Source organism: Syngnathus scovelli, chromosome 3 (assembly GCF_024217435.2).
Source record: "Syngnathus scovelli strain Florida chromosome 3, RoL_Ssco_1.2, whole genome shotgun sequence".
NCBI classification, from domain to species: domain Eukaryota; kingdom Metazoa; phylum Chordata; class Actinopteri; order Syngnathiformes; family Syngnathidae; genus Syngnathus; species Syngnathus scovelli.
In genome coordinates, this window is record NC_090849.1 from 23,029,421 (window position 1) to 23,048,439 (window position 19,019).

At 39.6% G+C, this 19,019-nt stretch overlaps 1 long non-coding RNA gene across 3 annotated transcripts in view; it reads left to right on the top strand.

Annotated features, from left to right (window-relative positions):
• LOC137840124 (uncharacterized) overlaps positions 1 to 19,019 on the top strand; it is a 154,227-nt gene that overhangs the window by 105,744 nt on the left and 29,464 nt on the right. For all 3 annotated transcript variants that reach the window (XR_011086576.1, XR_011086578.1, XR_011086577.1), the window contains exon 4: positions 9,584 to 9,656. This is a non-coding gene — a long non-coding RNA (uncharacterized lncRNA). The remainder of the gene's footprint in view (positions 1 to 9,583; positions 9,657 to 19,019) is intronic.

Genomic DNA, 19,019 nt, shown 5'->3' on the forward strand with positions numbered 1-19,019 from the left:
TGTTTTCTTTATGAGTGAATGGTGGAAATGTGGGAAAAAAATCGATTATATGGCCCGGCATGCATACATAATAATGTTTCCAAGAGCAAACATATACAATGAAAATCTACGTTTTGATTACAGATGCTAAAATTAAATTAAGGTTTTTTTCATCAACCTTGCCTTTACCCCATTCTTTTCCGTTCTTGTCAGACTAATGATGAATTATCGGTAGACCGCTACGGTTTGCAGACTCGGTTATCTGTTCACAGGCTATTTGAAACGTGTAGGCTATGTGCATGCTGGAATAAATCATTACTCATCGAGGTGTATCACACAAAGAGCTTATGTGACCTTAGTTTTAAAATAAGTTCTTAAAAAGGTCTTTCACACTCTTGATCAAGATAAATATACCACTAATGTGGACTCAAAAAACCTTTGGAAAGTTGAAGGTCCAATTTGGAGTAGTTTCGATAAAACGATCCCAAAATGTGCAAGTTGCAAATCCATTGTCCAGGAGTATAATTGTTGTGAATTACAAATTATAGTGCAGAGAGTGAAGAGAAAATAAGCTTGAACTCACTAAAATCCAGCAAACACCATAATACATCCCTTGCAAATAAAAGTAACATTTGTTTTGTTTGAGCAGAATTATGAATAATGCATTCTTTTAGCTTGAAAAACAAAGAAAATCTTTTTCTTCTCCCAAACAGTAATTAAGCACTTGAGCAAGTCGAGGAGCTACAGCAAATATTTGGATAAAAATAAATAAAAAAACATTTTTTGTGCAGATAATTCAACATTTACATTGCCTTCATCAAAAAGTCAGTGACCTAGTATTTTTAGTTCCACAATTCCCATGTAGAAAAGCAATCAAGGTGCAATCAAAAAACCCGGCATGTGATCTCAAATCTCAGGTAGAGTGCATTGCTATTTTTATAATAGCACGTTTGTAAAATGATCCAATCTGCAGTGCCTATATGCTAATCGCAAAATGTAGCTCTGCATCATCTAAAAACAAATGATAGCGCCATGCGGAGAGAGTTAATGAGTCTTGGGGCCTTATATGCTATCCTGCTTTGTATTCTCGTGTCTGTGAAGCTTAGTAGACTCTAGTGTGCAGATCATTACTTGGCCACAGTGCTTGTTTTAGCCCTGCGCAGCCACCTTTTGACATCTGCGATAATGTTTAGGACGGTTTGACGGCAACATGCTGGCTCAGCCTTAATGACCTGAGCCACATCCCATTCCGACTTTTGATGTTCAAATATTGACACGCTGTAAACCAGGGGTGTCAAACTCATTTTTTTCGCGGGCCGCATTGTAATTATAGCTTCTTTCGGAGGGCCATTTTGACTGTCAACCCAAATAAATCTACGAGCACCTCATATTATATACAGTAAAAGCTGCAAAACAAATTGACAAATAACTCATTTTCAAATCAGATGAGTGGTCAAATATTTAAAAAAAATATATATATTATTAAAAGTGAAGACAATTTGCAATTCTAGTAATGCCACACGAATTTGATGCTTTGTCTTCGCGGGCCACTTAAAATGAAGTGGTGGGCCGTATCTAGCCCCTGGGCCTTGAGTTTGACACCCTGACCACAATCTCAACAATAAATAACTACAAAAAATTAAGAATAAAAATGAAAATTCACAATCATGGCACAACATTTGTAGGAATTTGATTTAATGAAGAAAAAAAAAGATGGTGTTTCCGCTCGTCTACAAGGACAAAAAAAAGTATTGTAGCAATGGTGCGATAAAGACCCATGGCAGAATTGAAGCTAAATTTAGACCTGTTTTTCTCAGCTGGAAAATATTCTATATACCCTCCCTGTCTCTGAGCTCCCACTGAAATGTCCCAGTGGTTAAAGACCCAAAGGAGTAGATTAACTCGATGGCTAGTGAACAAGGATTACATTGTCTGTTTTGGCTTCAGAGGGCTGGGAGGATTTCTCTTGGAACAGCAATGTTTCAATCCCTACAAAAGATCCTCACGTTCCCAAGGGAGAGTCCCTCTTCAGGTCATGATCCTAAACGGCAGGTTTCCTCCGACTGAACTGCAAACCTAGCAAATCTCAGGACTGAAGATGTCTATCCATGGTACCGATGGCTCGCTTTTCGTTTGTTTTGGAACATGCTGTATTAGAGCCGCCATTAGTCATTATTGAGCTCTGTCTTTTAATGACTGAAAGGACCACTTTTTCAATTTTGGTTTTCGGAAAGAACACACCATCACTTATTTTAGCATTTCACAATTTTCTTATACTTCTCCCCACTAATGTGAAAGTAGAACTGGAGTCTTGGGCACACACCAACAAACCACAGAAGTAGTCCACAAAGCAATATTATAACATTCCACAGTGATTAGCAAATAGAGGTTGTTAATGTCTACAGCTAAACTAGCAACAAAAAAAATACAATCCATACCAACAATGTGTAGTGTCATTGCAAGCCTCGTTTACAGACTCTATTCCCTTTATAGCGGCAGAGGCTTTATTTGCTTATATTTTATAGGAAAAGCGACTTGTTTAGAGACCTTCTTCTGTTTGTTGAACGCAACAAAACAAAAAAGCACAAGAGGATTCCTGGCAGAGCACCAGCGTACTGTTTTTAATCACAGAATAGAGTGGCATCAAGCTGGCTTTCATTCTCTGGATAATAACAAAGCGGTATCATTGGGGAGGTCAATCGTGAGGAACGGATCGAGAAGAATCCAACAGTCTGCTTTTCTCAAATGATAAAAGGATAGCGACTTATAATAGTGGAGAAATGTGACGCCTCCATGTGCAATTGTAGCGATAATTAGGTGATCCAATAAAATCCAGTACAAAAACAACCTTGACTTTGCATTGCCATAAACCATCAAAGAACCAGTAGGTATCCTCTCACCACTGGTGATCAGACATTCAGAAAATGTGTGAACCCGTGCTGGTTTAGATTTAAAAAATAAATGAACAGTCCTGTCTCAGTAAAATAAATGTGCTATTGTATGTTAATGAATCGCCATCCCTTGTGGAAGCTTGAAAGAACAGATGAAAAGGTTAACGCAGGCTTTGATGATACTCATGATGATTTCCTATAAAGGAAAACAAAACATGATTTGTATTCCCAAAAAAAGGTAATCATGCTGGATGACCTTTTGCTTATTTCTCCAATGCATCTTTTCTAACTGGGGAGTGAAGCAACAGCTGCAATATTTTACGCTGTGGTTAATATCCCAATGAAGACCTTGCACCATTGCTGCCTGTAAAAGCCAATTCGCCCTCTTATAGTTCAGAAATAAGACAAATAGTACATACATATATTTAATGTATTTTTCAGACTATAAGGCGAACCTGATTATAAGGCGCAGTCTTATGCACCGGGTTCTAAGCCAAACCAGTACAGCAAATGAGTCTGACTTTATTCAATTTCAATTTGACATAAATCGCACCTGATTATAAGGTGCACCGAAAAATAAAAGGTTTTAAGTGTGACTTATAGTCCAAAAATACGGTAGACAGACTCACAAGCATATATTCTGTATTCTCTACTAAAAAAACAACAAAGATTATTGAGTCACTAATAGTAGTAGTTGTGAAACTCTTCTTTGGCTTCTGCATGACTGTACTGCCTCCTGCTGCACAAAAGGGAATTCTTTGCCTTTCATGTAATGATTATACTTTATTAAAAAAAAACATCACACAAATATTTACATTTTTTTTATCTGGAGGAGGTTGAAACGGATTAATGGCATTTCTATTATTTTCAATAGGGAAAGGTGATTTGAGATCCTCGTGCTTTGAACTTAGTCAAATACGGTTTAAAGTCGTATCGCAAGGCTCTACTGCATCTTCACATATTCATTTTCGGCCCACATTTCAAGCACGCTTCCAATTTGCTGCACTTGAATGCCTGTATTTCTCCACCTGCCTGCTAAACTTAGTAAAATGACATCAGTCAGAACATCAATGATTAGTGACAAGAACAGCCACAGGTCAATGAATGGAACCCGTGTTGCATCGCCCTGAAAATATCACTTACATCGCTACGAGGCAAGTGAGAATAAAAAATGAATTACTTTGCACGTGTAACTTGCCTGAAGTTATTTTAGAGCTATTTATGCAAACATAAACATGTGCACCCAGCAGCATATTTATACATTTTAATGTTGAGGAGTGCATTTATTTATCCCCTTAAAGGTAGTCAGGAACGCTGGCAATTATTCAAATGGTTTATTTCAACTTTTTATTATTTCAACTGTGCTTAACATTCCGCTGCTGAAAAAAAGACCTTTGAAAACAATTCAAGCGTTTGCTCGTGACGGTAACCACAACAGCTTGTCCGGGAATTCCGATTCAGCAAACTTTATTTAAACCTTAATGCAATCTAAACTAAGGAGATATGAAATGCACGAGGTGTTACAACTTTTAAAAGCCAGATGCTAGCGCTCGTTTCGAACCTACACACGGCTTTCTTGCCAAGTACCTTTATTGTTCCGATAGCCAGCGTGCCCATCTGTGCACCCATATGCACTGTTTATTTTTACCGGGCCAATCACTTGCTTGGCTCATTCCGACCTTATTGTAGTGCGAAGCAACGACGCATTTTATTACGGGAACAGGAAAAAAAAAAAAAAAACATCTAAAATCCTTCCTCCCCAGAAGTTGAGTTCTATTTTATCAAAATTATATTTTGTTGACTGAAACACATTTCTATTTGATTTGTGAGATCCCAGCATGAGATCATTTTCACAATCCAATTTGACGTCTAATAACGCTCAATTACAATTTCACTTTATTTCCCAAATTTGTAATGTGTCTTCTTGTAAGCACAGACTGACAATTTATGTGTTTACCATTGGCAACGCACTGATTACGCGACATCACGCCTCTAACTCTCTCCAGCATCTGGCAATAACCCAGATTGATAGTGTAAGTTAGAACAGTCATTTGGAGCCTGATCTATCGCACAGTGTCTCAAGGGATGAAGCCATCACGCCTACTCTCAACCTCCCGCTCAAAGAGAATGGTCACCACGACCGGCTAGGAGATGTATTTATAAAGTGCTCCGCTCAGCAGCCCCGCCCCCCCTTCTCCAGTCTACTAAATCTAAGAGGGAACTAAAATGGGAAAATGTCACAACCCAAGGACACTACAAGGATCTCGGCCTGACAGTGCCGGCAGGTAATTGGGGTGTGAGTGAGTCAAGGAAAGCTTACACCTTCTTGCGCTTTTTTTTTTTAGTGCAAACAGGAGAAACGGAGATGGATGAGCAGAAATAGAACAGCAGATAGAAACGCAGATGGTGTGCAACATTTGTGGTACAGGTGGGGCAAAGTAACTCATGAAACAGCAGATCAATATATTGCCAATCAATATGGTAATGATGGGATAATATGGAATGTAAATAAAGGGGCAAAAATATTGCTCTTTGTTCCCCATATTGAAATTATTTTATAACTTCATTTTTTTTCAAAGATGGAGCAGCTTTCCCTTGCTGATACAACTTTCCATATTAAATTCATCTAATGCTTAAATATTCAATTTACCGTTACCTCGTCCATATGGCATTTTATTAAATAAAATCAGTTAAGTGAGTCTAAAAATAATTAGTCTACTATAAGTAATTTTTTTTTATCCCCACACAGCTATTAATTTCTTCTGCCCCATTTTATTTTCCGAGCAAAAATCAAGCATTAAGCGCAAATTTTCCATGAAGGTATTGATTGTGTTTTACGACAAAATCTATATGAAACGCATTGAAGTATTAAAAAGGAGAGCTGAAGAAAACAAAGTGGTAGTGGAGTGGCCGCTGTCCCTTGAGTGCTTGCACAGTTGAGGTTTGTACAGTCACATGATAAAGACATTTTCATGGACTGCAAATGATGAGGGCGGCTCGTGAAATTAAAAGCCCGTGTGTGCTGTAATTGCTCAAAGGGAGTTAAGATGAGCTTAGAAAATTCCCCTGGGAAAAACGATGTTACATGGATGTCCTCTTCATTAACTAATTAGTAGGACGGGGCAGTATAACGACGCGTATTGCTGAAAGTGTTTAATGTATCAGTGTCTGTATAAAAGTAGGGCTGCTTTTAACATGCTCGCTTGAAGTGGATCAAAACGATACTTGCGTTTGAATTCTCATGTAATGATGTTGACGACTGCTCACTGTGAAGACAGACTTTATTTTTTATCATGCCATCAATTGCAACTCTGTCACGGTTTTCTTCCTCTTAAAGAGTAATATTTTTCGAAATATTCCATCAACCCTTTTTTTTTTCCTTATTCCAGGCAGTCTGCCTTAAGCCTGTGCTCTGAAATAAGATTGTTATGTAAATATTTATGCTTACATGCTTTATTTGTATTTTATTAGATGAATCCACATTACCGTATTTTCCGGACTATAACCCGCGAATTTTTGCAGTAAAATTCGGCTTATCTATAGATTTTCATGATTTGGATAATATTTGTGCATATTCTCTTGCATATGGAAATTAAATATTAAAACTTTTGCGGCTTATGGTTTCTATAAGAACAAAACAGGATTTTCCCCAAATCTTAGCTGGTGCAGTTTATAGTCCAGAAATGTATCGGTACGGAACTCCAAACACAAGAGAAGGAAGATCCAAACATTTCTCAGGATTGTCCCCCGCATTTTACAGACAAATATGTCATTCAAAGTGTTGAACATTATTATTATAGTCAAGGCTATAGTCATCCTAAAATGGTGCTTGAGAATAATGTCAAGCATCCATCACCATTTAACTAACTGTGGAAAAAAATGTTAAGAAGGCAGGAAACGTTTTGGTTTCTTGTCAAATATACGCTGTGGGTGATTGCTCTAAGTAGTCGAGTCGATGGGCATCAATCTCATTGGAGTCGCTCTATTGAGCACAAAGAGCCGGAGACTTTCAACCTCCCTATCGTTTCTTGGTCGGATCATTAAATTCTCCTTTGGTCATGGTAAGAGGGCTTTATTCCTCCCTGGGGTCCAACTTATCCTTCCACTTCTGCAGATTGGCAACGTGACAAGTCAAATCATTGCTCGGAGGAGCTTGATGTTCCGGATGGACGGACGGACGATATAAGGTTATCATCATCGATGACCTTATTTCTGCTAAAACGTATTGAAAAAAAAAATCTCTACCTGGCTTTACCTGGTAAAATAAAATATATTAATGAAATGGTTCAACCCAGCGTTCTTGAGAATACAAAGCAAAGTCTTGACGGGGGAAGAATTCTTAGGAGCACATAATGAAAGTCTGTTTAAATTGCTAGTAAAAAAGTGTGTCCTTCAAAAATAAGTAAAGTGAAATCGAGTTGGAGACTATTGTTTGTTTCGTTGAATATTGAGTTTGTAGAAAATGAGCCATGACTGGTCCTTAAGGAGAAGATATTTGTAGAACTGATGAAGGACAGACACATGAACACCTCAACTATGAGCGTCCAAGGTTGAAGAAGCACAAAGAAACTCTCTTGTCATATATTTATTTATTTGGGACAATTTTGTGGGAGTACACATTTTGATATGGCACAATAATTCGTACTTTCAAAGAGAGACTTTCTCTGAAAAGAGTGTAAAAAAAAAAAAATAGCACTCGTAAATTCAGAAAGTTGCAATCCAACCTTTCTTATATCGTAAGAACGTGTCTACGGAGGCTTTTTAAAAAGGCCACAGGCAGATGAATAAACTGCACCAGAGCAGGATGAATTTTAACTCCACAATTTTGGGGAGGTGTGTCAAAAAAAAAAAAAAAATCCAGTTCTCCACAAGCAGTATGCATGAAATATCTCCAGAGGTATGAAATAAAACTGGGCTGACTTCCCCTCCTCTATATGAGCGTTATATTGAGCTGCAGGTTGGCGAATTGTCGAAACGTTTTCTTGAAGCGAGGCTGTGTCTCTCCTATTTATTTCCCCTCCATGAAAATATTCTCTTGAAAAGATTGACGTCTTCACATGCCATTCATCGTAATATCTTTATCTTGCTTCCACTGTCAGTGAAAACTACATTTGACAGATTAATATTAATGGAAACACACGGAGTTCTGCAAATACCTCTATTTGGATGAACAATGCAAATTAAGTACCTCCTGCGGATTTATCAGTTCACATCATGCATATGCAGCAATGAGAATAAATATTATCGCATTAATCACATTTTTGTAGACTGCTTTGTTTTGCAATCAAAGTGTACATCAATAGAGTTTTACTGTTTTTTTTTTTCACTTTGAAAGAGTCTGAAAAGCACATTGATGAGATCAGAGGAACTGGGAAAGGAGCACTTTTCTTTCAAATCCTAACTCAGGCGGTGACGACTGTGTTTTACCGAGAAATGTATCGGAAAAGATGAATGTATGCATTGGAGATAAAAAATTAAAAAAAATGGTGACTTAGAAAGACAGAAAATATGCCTTTGAGGACGGGAGTTGCCTACCCATATTAAATATATAATCTGTCATATTTACATTTGTTATTATACTGATTTTCATTAATGTGCATTGTCCTTATTCAAATAAATAAATAAATAATTGCATTACATATGTTGTATATATTATATATGTATGTACTATTGCATATTATATTCGTTCAAATATATTTGCAAATACGTTTCAACGTATTTCATGAAAAAAAAACACCCTGAGCCACTTTTTTTTGAAGGAATACGGTAACTAATATTGTTAATTCAAACAAAAATACTTTTGCAGTAGGGAAGTGAGCAGGTTTATAAATAAATGTAGGTTTTTAGTTGTATTCTTTTTTTTGATCAACACATTTTACTCGCTAACAGGCAACGGTGGGAGTGTAGGGTCAACGTATATAAACAGTCGCTGGAATGCCTGATCGCTAATAATCACGAGTGTGTTCACTAATTGCCTCATTATAATTTCTACTTGCTTCTATCCTCCGGCACAGTGCCTCATGTTTGCAATGCTCCCTCTATATCGACCCCCCCCCCCCCGGAAAAAAAAAAAAAATCTCCCGCAGGCATCACTCTTGCCAATTTGAACATGAACCCCCAAAAAATTTTTATTGTTGTAATACTATGTGCAAACTTATCAGTGATTCATCGCTTTCCTGCGGTGCACTCAATGTTTTATTCAAACTTGGCTGGCAGCGGTGGGTGATGCCACGAAAAGAAAAAGAAAGCAATCACCCAAGGCAAGATGAGTCAAATTGTTGTAATCAAAAGCGGTGATGATTATTTACTTGTGTCCCTCCTTCTCGCTTTTGATTATTTCAAATCTTGAGATACCTTATATTGATCATTTGGATTGCACTTCTCAAGAGCATAAACATGGCAACCCTGGTACTGGCATTAACTGAGAAAATTCCAAGGCTGAAAAATGTGATTACTACCTACAACACTTAGAAATAAATCACCTTGGTTCTCACCTCACTGAACATTTCATGAAAGCCTTGGCAAGGTTTTTTTTTTTTTTTTTTTTACTGTAATCCATCTAACTCCTCCACAGTATCCACCTGAGAGCTGGACTTTCTTGGCAAAATGGCCACCTTATTCTCCATGGCTGTTGAAACGCAGCCCATAATTTACTGCCCATTAATTCAGGCATCCATTGACTTGTCTCCGTTGTTTTTGCTTTATGTTCACAGGCAGCTAACATTTAATGTTGCAGTGAAAACACAGCCAGGGAGGTTGAAGAGGTTCTCAGAAAGAAGGCAGCAGGTAAAGACAAAAAAATTAATATCGTTGATTTGAATCGTAATCGTTTATAAGGCAATATAAACACAAAGCATGCAAATGATACTAATCGTAATTGCCCTACTTTCCATTGAAGTTCTCTGTTCTCTACTTGCTCTCTTTATTTTTTTTCCCCCGAAGGTTTTGGTTGAGTTCACTTCAGGGGCATCATTATTTATTTGACTGATTCCACTCGATTACATTTCCGATTTGTTATATATTTCAAGCGGGTTAAAAACAACCGTGTCAGTCCCCGAGCATACCGGCAGATGAGTGTAATTAAAAGATGGCGTGCAATAAAAAAAAATGTGATGGATAAAAAACAAAAAAAAAAACTTGGAAGGCTTTTGAAATGCGGCAGGGATGTGCCTGATATATTTATTTATTTTATCGCCTCCCCAGACTGCGTTGCCATTGACAGGGTGGTTTCTCAGGTGGGTGAATACCCACGCAAGGGAAAGGCAGGCAGCCAAACAGACGGATAGAAAATAATGATGAGATGAATAATTGATGACTCCAAATTTTCCAAGAGAGTAATCAAAAATAAGCATATTGAGCCAAAGAGCCCTGCATATGCATGCGGTAAAAAATATTTTGCCACTGTTACGATGAATCTTCACTCCATTAAGACGGCGAATGTAATCCCCAAAATTTTCCAATGGAATAATTTAATCTACACCAAACATGTGTGCAATTAATAATTCAGGCAATGAATAGATTGCACACACACACACACGCTGGATGCATATATTATAATTTAAAAAAAGAAAAGATAAAATACCCAAGCTTCTTTTGTAGTGTGGGCGTAAGACCAGTAGGCATGTTGGCATGCAGAGCGATGGCTTGGTCAGGATATGAGGTTTTTGCTCTGGTGATCCATCAATGTAAAATATACTCATATTCTGACCTTGGTGTGGATGCATCAATAAGTCAGAGAAAGGCGAAGAAAAACATACCGCTCCCTCCGCTCACTCTATTCATAAATTTCTCACAGAGCCGGAGGACGGGCATCAATTATTTACCTTTCCAGACAAGGCAAAGATGGAAAGGAAACAAAAAGAGAGCTAAAGGCCTGAAAAGAACAAGAGAGGTTGATTGAGTCATCAAAATGTTCAATTAGTATTCTGATAAAAGAGGCAAGCACATTCATATTGACACTACGACTTTTTGTGAACCAGACTTTGATTGCATTGCGCTGATTTATCTTATCGTGATCTTATGCAATGACAAATGATGGGAAACTTTGAAAAACTGACCGAGTAAGCGCCTATGAATACTGGTTTCCGGAATCGTCACTAATCGTGACGAAGAAAATACACTCAAGTTGCTGATCTGGCAACAAACTAAGAGTAGAAACGGACCGAGTGTTTTGATTTGGCTCAAAATAACGACGGACTGACAGTGAAGACGGGTAGCCCGCTCGCTGGCTGACCGTCAAAATTTACTTACTGATGGAATACGATGCGAGGAATTGCGTCTTGCCTCAAGATACAAATGGTAGCAAATCCTTTTCCAATATGGTGTCAGCCCGCACCTGCTGTCCCCATTTAAACCACCTCGTTGCCTTTGATTAAGGTCCTCGGGTTAAGAAAATGTCGTGTGCCCGCCCGCAAGGTAGCCCGTGGGGGTACCCTTTTAACAATTAATTCTCACTGTGCTTCTGACAGTGACAAAACACCGAGCGAACCCGCTAATAACTCTCAGCTCATTTGCTATGAGGATATGCACCACCCTCATCTGTTACAGAGATAAATTACTCTGCGACGGCACATGTCTTTTCTCTCTTTTTCTCCTTCCCCACAGAGTAAGGTCTCGGGGAAATGGGTTATATGACAGAATCACTTTCCACGGAAAGTGATTTCTAAGATGGCTCGCGAGATTCGATTGAGCGCCTCCGAGGTGGCTCTGACAGGGAGATTGGGCAAAGGCGCTGGGCTTAATGACATCACCTGGAGTAATTGCAATTAATTCACCTATAAGGTCGCGTGTCGACTCAGCGGTTGATTGATGTTTCTCATCTTCCCCCTTCGGACTTGTTTTGTCAATGACAGTCGAATCGACACGTAAATATCCATGCAGACCGCCGCTGTTTATCAAACTAGCAAACTAGGTTGAAATTAAAGTGCCTGTTTGGAATGGTTATGAGAGATATTATCAAGCTCGCTAGTTTCCTAATTTCCCTTCCCTGTCGGCATTTTATCATACTACCACCCCCGTTTTTATTGCTATTCACCTCGGCGTGCATACTGTATATGCGGTGACAAGACGGTGACAGTTTTATTAGCATGTTTAGATAAGCCCGGCAAATAAAGCTGGCAGACAGTTCAGCAGTCATCCCGCATTTACATGTAATTGCCTCTTATAAAGTGACGCACTCGGTCAATCTCCGGAACCTACGGTGGGAAAATGAGATTTAAAAACTAAAGTTTGCGATGAGATAGCATCTTTCTGAGAGTTTGGGGTCAGCCTTTTATAAACCCAGGACAATATGACTACCGTAATTTCCGGACTATAAGACGCACCGGACTATAAACCGCACCAGCTAAAATTCGGGGATATTTTAGTTTTTTTCTTACATAAGCCGCACCGGACTATTAGCCGCACGTGCACATGAGTTTTTTACAAAGAAACACAGTACACAGAAAGCCATAAAAATCCATAAATACGCTGCGCCGCCATTTAAGCCTCAGGGTTCAAAGTAACCTTCTGAATAAAATGCATTAAAAGTTCACATTCATTACAACTTGTATTTGGTGAGCAAAATGTCAGAAGAATTGAATTTAAATGCTGATTGATTGGGTTTTAATACAATGCAGATGGTCCAAACAGCGCCACTGCTTTGTGTAATCTCTGAGTCGCATGGCAGAGTAAGAGAAAGGGTTTAGAGCCCTTTGACGCAGGTCACCTAGCGTGCATTCCTACTAAAGCTCATAATAGTCACAAGCAACACAGCCAGAATAAGCAGCAGCCGTAGTAGTGTTTCAAAATAGTATTTTTGTTGTTTTTTTCTTCAAGATACCGCACAACAGTGGTCCACAGCCTTTTTACGAGTGTATAAAAGTGATCGTCATCACAAAAATCACGAAAAAAATCTTATATAAGCCGCACCTGACTATAAGCCGCAGGGTTCAAAATTTTGGAAAAAAGTTGCGGTTTATAGTCCGGAAAGTACGGTATACAAATCCCGAGCTGTGCTTATAATCACACCATTTTGTGTCAGTTTCAAAACTCTTTCACTGGTCAGCATAAGTGAAAACGGCATCCTTGTATTTTCTAACAATGTCATTTACTCTTCTCGCCAGCTTGATTTATACATCGTCGGTGGTGTTTGTAATTCATCTTCATGCTCTGTGCTCACAGATGCAAAAATCACCTCTCTCACCTCTCTTGTATTGCACTTAATTCAAATGCCAATTTCAGTGTTTGGGCCATTCCCCACTGGCCTGTGCAGCGACAAAATGACACAATAGATTCTGGCCCCCATTCTCTTTTGGCCTGTTCTCGCTTCATCCTGTCCACCGCACACACTATATCGCTCTCATTTCCTGGAATTCTGAAGAGAGTCGATTTTCTCTCCTCTGTCCCCCCCGTCCTGTTCCTCCCCCTTCTGCCGGAAGCCTTGCAAACAGATTGCCAATAAGTTTGGGGCCAACTTGCCTCCCCCCTTTCATCCCTCCCCTGGTAATGGCCTTCCTCGAGGGAGGGAGCTGCTACCTGTCACTGATCCGACTTGCCCTCATAACCCTGGCTTGCCCCAATCTGACTGCCACCATTTACCTGCTGGGAGGTAATTTCATTCCTACTTGAAGGACGAGCCTCTCGCGGGATAAATTTGGCTTGGTAATTCCAAATGGATGAGCAAATAATTAGAAGAGTTGAGTCTCATTTGCATAAAAGCGCATAAGTTAGATGTCAATACCGACAGCAGAAATTGATGTTACGGAACCGACGGTAGTGTGAGGTAGCTTCCGAACTGAAAAAATCTTTTTCACACTGTCCTTGCTTATACAGTACAAAGTTTTTCTCGTCATGTGTTTTGGTTGACTTTGATTAGATTTAATTTTGGTTCAGGTTTTGTCATGGCTTTCCTCCGTCCCATTTTTTTGTTTTGCTTCCCACCTGTTCTGATCAGCCTTCATTGTGCCGGCCAATTAGCGCGCTCCTTTCAGCCAATCAGCTCCCTTCTCATTGTCTTGTCAGTTTGTATATAGTTCCCAAGTTTCTCTCGTCATGATATGTGTTTTGGTTGACTTTGATTAGATTTAATTTTGGTTCAGATTTTTTCATGGCTTTCCTCCGTCCCATTTTTTGTTTTACTTCCCACCTGTTCTGATCAGGCTTCATTGTGCCAGCCAATTAGCGCCCTCCTTTCAGCCAATCAGCTCCCTTCTCATTGTCTTGTCAGTTTGTATTTAGTTCCCAGGTTTCTTTCAGTTCTTCTTGGTTCAATGTTTGTCACGTTAAACAAGTTCATTTTTGTGTTGGGTTCATTCAGTCAATCCTGCAAACTGAAATATTTTAGCATCTATACTTTTGACAGAATTTCACAAAATTCCCAGCAATTTTAAAATGAATGTGTCGATTTTGTGTGGCGCAAATCTACTCCCTCCCATTCAGCTCACTGGATTCAAAAAGTTCCACTGATGCTTTCACATATTGATTATGGCACATTTCTGAAATGCACTTCAATGTCTTGTGTAACCTTTTACATACTCCCTGCCGCTCACTTGCGCTGTCAATGGTGATTTAATGATCCCGATTACCCTTTTACCAGAAAGTGTCAGAAACCAGCATGGGCTGGAGAATGTGCGCATGTGATTAATTTTCAACGAGTGACACACTCAGTTCTGAAATGTATTTTAGTTTTACCATTTGATCTCTGAGCGAGGATTTCTCCTTATGAAAGCGGCGACATATTTGAAGCATTTTGCAGCAAAACCGATGAATGTCTTTGGCTGCTGCTGCTGTCACCATCTCCAAACAAATCAAACTGCTGGGCTTTCTCCCACTCGCATCAATGAAGCAGCCTCATTTGACATCTGCAGCGGTATTAAAGGGCAAGTGTTCATTTATGTGTGGGCAGCAAATCTATTATTGCTTCAGCGAGCGCTGCTGTGTTTAGGTGCGTTGCTTTTTCATGGATCGCTGTACATTTGTAAATCCATCAAGGGGGACAGGTGCGCTGCAGCGCCTGCATGGCCTACTTTTGCACGGGATCTATGACTAATTCAACGCTCTAATACAAAGAAAACTGAATGGAAACTTTTTCTAGTGCACAACCACAATGCAGGAATGGGATTTTTTTTTTTTAGGCCTTTTTATGCTCAGATAAACGCAGGCAATCCTCAACAGGTTGGATTCACCTCTCATCCCTCGACTGCTTTTCTCATCCTCCCACCAGTAGCCTATTTTTCACCATTGCATCACTTGTTTTTCCCAGTTCTCCCCGTGCTTTCCTAATTGGTGCAATTAAGCAGAAATATCTTGAAATGGCAGGTGGCTCTCCAACGAGCAGTATCTCGTCCCAAGAAGACGACACGATAATTGCTATGAAAAATTCACATTTGTTGAAGTCTTATGCAAGCATTCAATGTAGGCGAGTTTTATTTTTTTTAAATAGGTTGCACACCATGATTTTAAAATTCATACATGCATTTTCTGTACGACTTATGTTCAGGGTCACAGCGAGGAAGCCGGAGACTATTGCAGCTGACTTCAGACGCACTGGCGGAGCTAGGATTTTTTTTCCTTGGGGTGGCCAATGGGGAGATCTGGAAAAAATATTACAAACCGCCAAAATTATTCCGAAAACAGTGGCATTCAGCATATTTCCGCAAGTAGCTGTAATTCTACGTACGTATTCTTACACCCTTGCACAAAATAGTCATTTACGTGTTGTTTGTGACCTCGAAAGCTCGCATCGACAGACTGCCGTAATCCGACCCACTAAATATGAAGCCAGACATGAAAGTTTGAACACTGCAGATTAACCTCCTTGCAAATTCTGATCCGACTCCAAAATGAAATTCATCAGGGGCATTTGATTTGCAGATTCTTTCCGACTCGGCGCCCTTTCTGCCTCTTTTGCAAGCTTCATTTCCATCTTTGGCATTTTTCCTACAACATCATTTAGTGACTTGCAATTCCTAAGGTCATTTCAATTTCCAATAAAATTCTGCAAGGCAAGAATTGAGACTATTTTAATGACATCACATCATGCCAATATCTAACCGTTTATATTTAATGTTTTCATAAAGCGGTTTTCTATTATTCCCCAAGCCTCTCATCTCCTTGGTAGCACTACGGAGCCCTGGAGGCATCTCAATTCCCCGCACTCATCCTTTATTCCCGATTATAGCGTCAACCGCCAAGGTCTTCATGACCTCAAGAGGGCTCTCAGGATCAGACAGCTCCTGCTTGGCTTGCATTTCAGCAGCCACGGCTTATCTGTTTCATTTTTATTGAATGGGTGAAGGTATCCTCATACCCTTGGGCTCCAAGGGGGAACGCCCACATGCTGGTCTTACTTGAGGAGCTTTTTATGCTGACTGAAGGAACATGTTAGATCGCCTACAGTGAGCGGGATGACATGTCCACATGCTTTACCTGCACAAAAGCACATACACTACATCTTTGTCACAGACCCCACTGGAGCAAGTTGTGGTAAATATATTTCATTCCAGAAATATTTTCTCTTCAGATGCTACCAAAATGGCTTCAAAATAAAGTGTACACCAGATTTTTAGCATTTACCATATATATATATATTGCAAGTAGTCTGTATTGTGTTGTAAAATCCAAAAACATGAAAGCCAGATTTAGCTTGAAACTAAACTAATGGCATCATAAAATAAAAGATATTAATCTGTTGGGATCGGTCTACTTTTATAGAGATGCCACACCTCAGCAAACCAACACCATTATAAACATTCGAATCTTAAATGGCCCAACACGACTGTTAAAATGTCTGACTAACAATAAAACTTGGGCTAACGCTCGGAGCGCTGCGCTTACATTAATCACCAGCGACGTGACTAAATGGACCATGATACCGTTTCCTGAATGAAGGTGCAAACAAATCTATGTTACAAAATCCCTGCAGCTGTTGACCTGATCTGAGGTGGCAGAGCGGCGAGATGAAAATAAAGATCACGTGGAAAATTTAGACATCAATATAGTGGAGACGGGAACACACACAAATACAATATATCGGATAAAAATATCGTCTGTCAGGGGTGGCTTCAGGGAAGCTCGCAATCAATTGTTGGTTTGTGGAGAAGTTGGAAAAAAATTGCCCAATTAAAAAAAATTAATGATGATTAAAATCAAAAATTGTGTAAAATCAAGTCGTTCTCACCGCTCTCAAACTATGGGAACAAGCCTGCTAAATGCGCTCAACGCTACAGAAAAATAGATCGAACTTCATCTCACTTTTTTTCTTTTTTTGCCAACACAACTTTAAGCCTCGGCTGAAAAAGAACACAGTATATCCCACCGGGTCAGCTTTTCCCCACGCAGCACACAATGTGCATGTGGGAAGAATACTTCAGATCTTTAAATGTATCTAAATGCTGCATCTAGCTCCTAGCACGGTAAAAACTCTTCTGGGGCTTCAGCAGTTTAAGCGGCACAACACTGTTGACCTCTTAGCTAATGATGCACTATGTAATACTCTATGTCTGGAGCAAGAGTTTCAAAAGCACTGCATAAATGCTCAATTGACTTTTTCTTAACAATAACTAATGACCCCAAAGGAGGCAATTACACTAAAATAGGTGGGGGGGGGGGGCAGGGTCCAAAAGCATTTTTCAGCCGGAGCGGTTAATAATTAGTATACATAATATTTTCACCGATATCAGATCCGGTTGGCAGCTCAGTCCCGAAGAACGGCGCTTAATAATAGCGGCAATAAAACACCCCATTGGCAAGAGTGTTTTGTGTTGTCATAGCATTTAAAATGACTAATTTGCAAAATTTTTCCCCCTCTGATATTATTAAAATACAAATAAAGAAAGATCAGTGATCTGCGACAGATTTTATTTGCACTGAAGCTCTTAATAGTAAATAAAATACAATACGCTATCTCCATAATGTGTCAAATTTTAAAAGACATTTATATTTCCACTTTACAAGGACTTTAAGGTCGAAGCGCAAGTTTCGTCATCGCACTTACGAACACACAAGCTGCCTTAACGAGAGATAAAACGCTTTTACTGCCGCGTTCCGACAGATAACTTTAAAGTCGGCTCTGGTTGATTTTGCTGGAAGCTGCTGTTTATTCAGAGTGAAGCAGATGTCGGCCTGCCAGTTAGATGTGATGAAATCACGCAGCTGTGTCTGATAATCACTCAGTCGGCCTAAAAGGTGAACGGAGATGAGTAGAGCTCCGAAAGGTCGCGAGTAATTAACGGCTTACGTGAGAGATCTGAACTTTCCAAGCCACCCTTTTTGTTTCTGAGGGGGGGGGGGGGGAGCAGTCACATTCCATCAGAGGAGGCCTCTCAGATGACTTCATTCCTATCATCACTGAAGGACACGTTTCATGACAATCCATCCCATACCGTAACTTAATCAGCGATATTCCCTAAACAGGATTAAGCCAATCATGGAGAAGACAAGATGAATGCTTGATAGGGGCCCACGGCACAAGGTCATCAAGCTACCTGAAAGTGAAGTGATTATGATCCTGTTTCAATCCAATCACTTAATTTGATTGCTACATTCTCTATTATTTGGATTCCTCAGAGGGACATGTGCCGCACACACGCGGCGGCGAATGTCATATTTTATTTTCATTGCCATCAGGCCGCACACATGACCAAACAAATGTAATCATCGTCATCACAGAAAATCCCCCGGGCTCATCTTTTCTTCTCTGTTCTTTCCTCGGGTACCTGCATGACAAAGAAGTCGCCGACAATGCAACAATTCCCCCGCTGTCACATTTATTAGCATGTAAAATGTGTGCGCATATACAAAGTTAATGGAATATTCCAACAGCTCAGAGGAGACTGCGGATTGACTTGTGTGAAGCTGAGTTAACACCGATTGTTTTTATAATAGGCAGACGATCTTCCCGAGATTGCATTAACTCCCCACGTGTTGGCAAAATAGATTATTTTAATGGTACATGAAAAGCATGTCGATAAAACAGACGTATCTGCAATTTCAAACATGGTTGAGTCGGCCATGTATATATTCATGGAGTGATTTTATAAATGAGTTGCCTGGAGGATGAATATAACAATCTGCGTTATGTATTATCTTGTCAGTGGGACCAATATGATATTTGCTATTATCAATGTAATGGGGTAGAAATGCACCGAGCCCGATATCAAACGATATTAA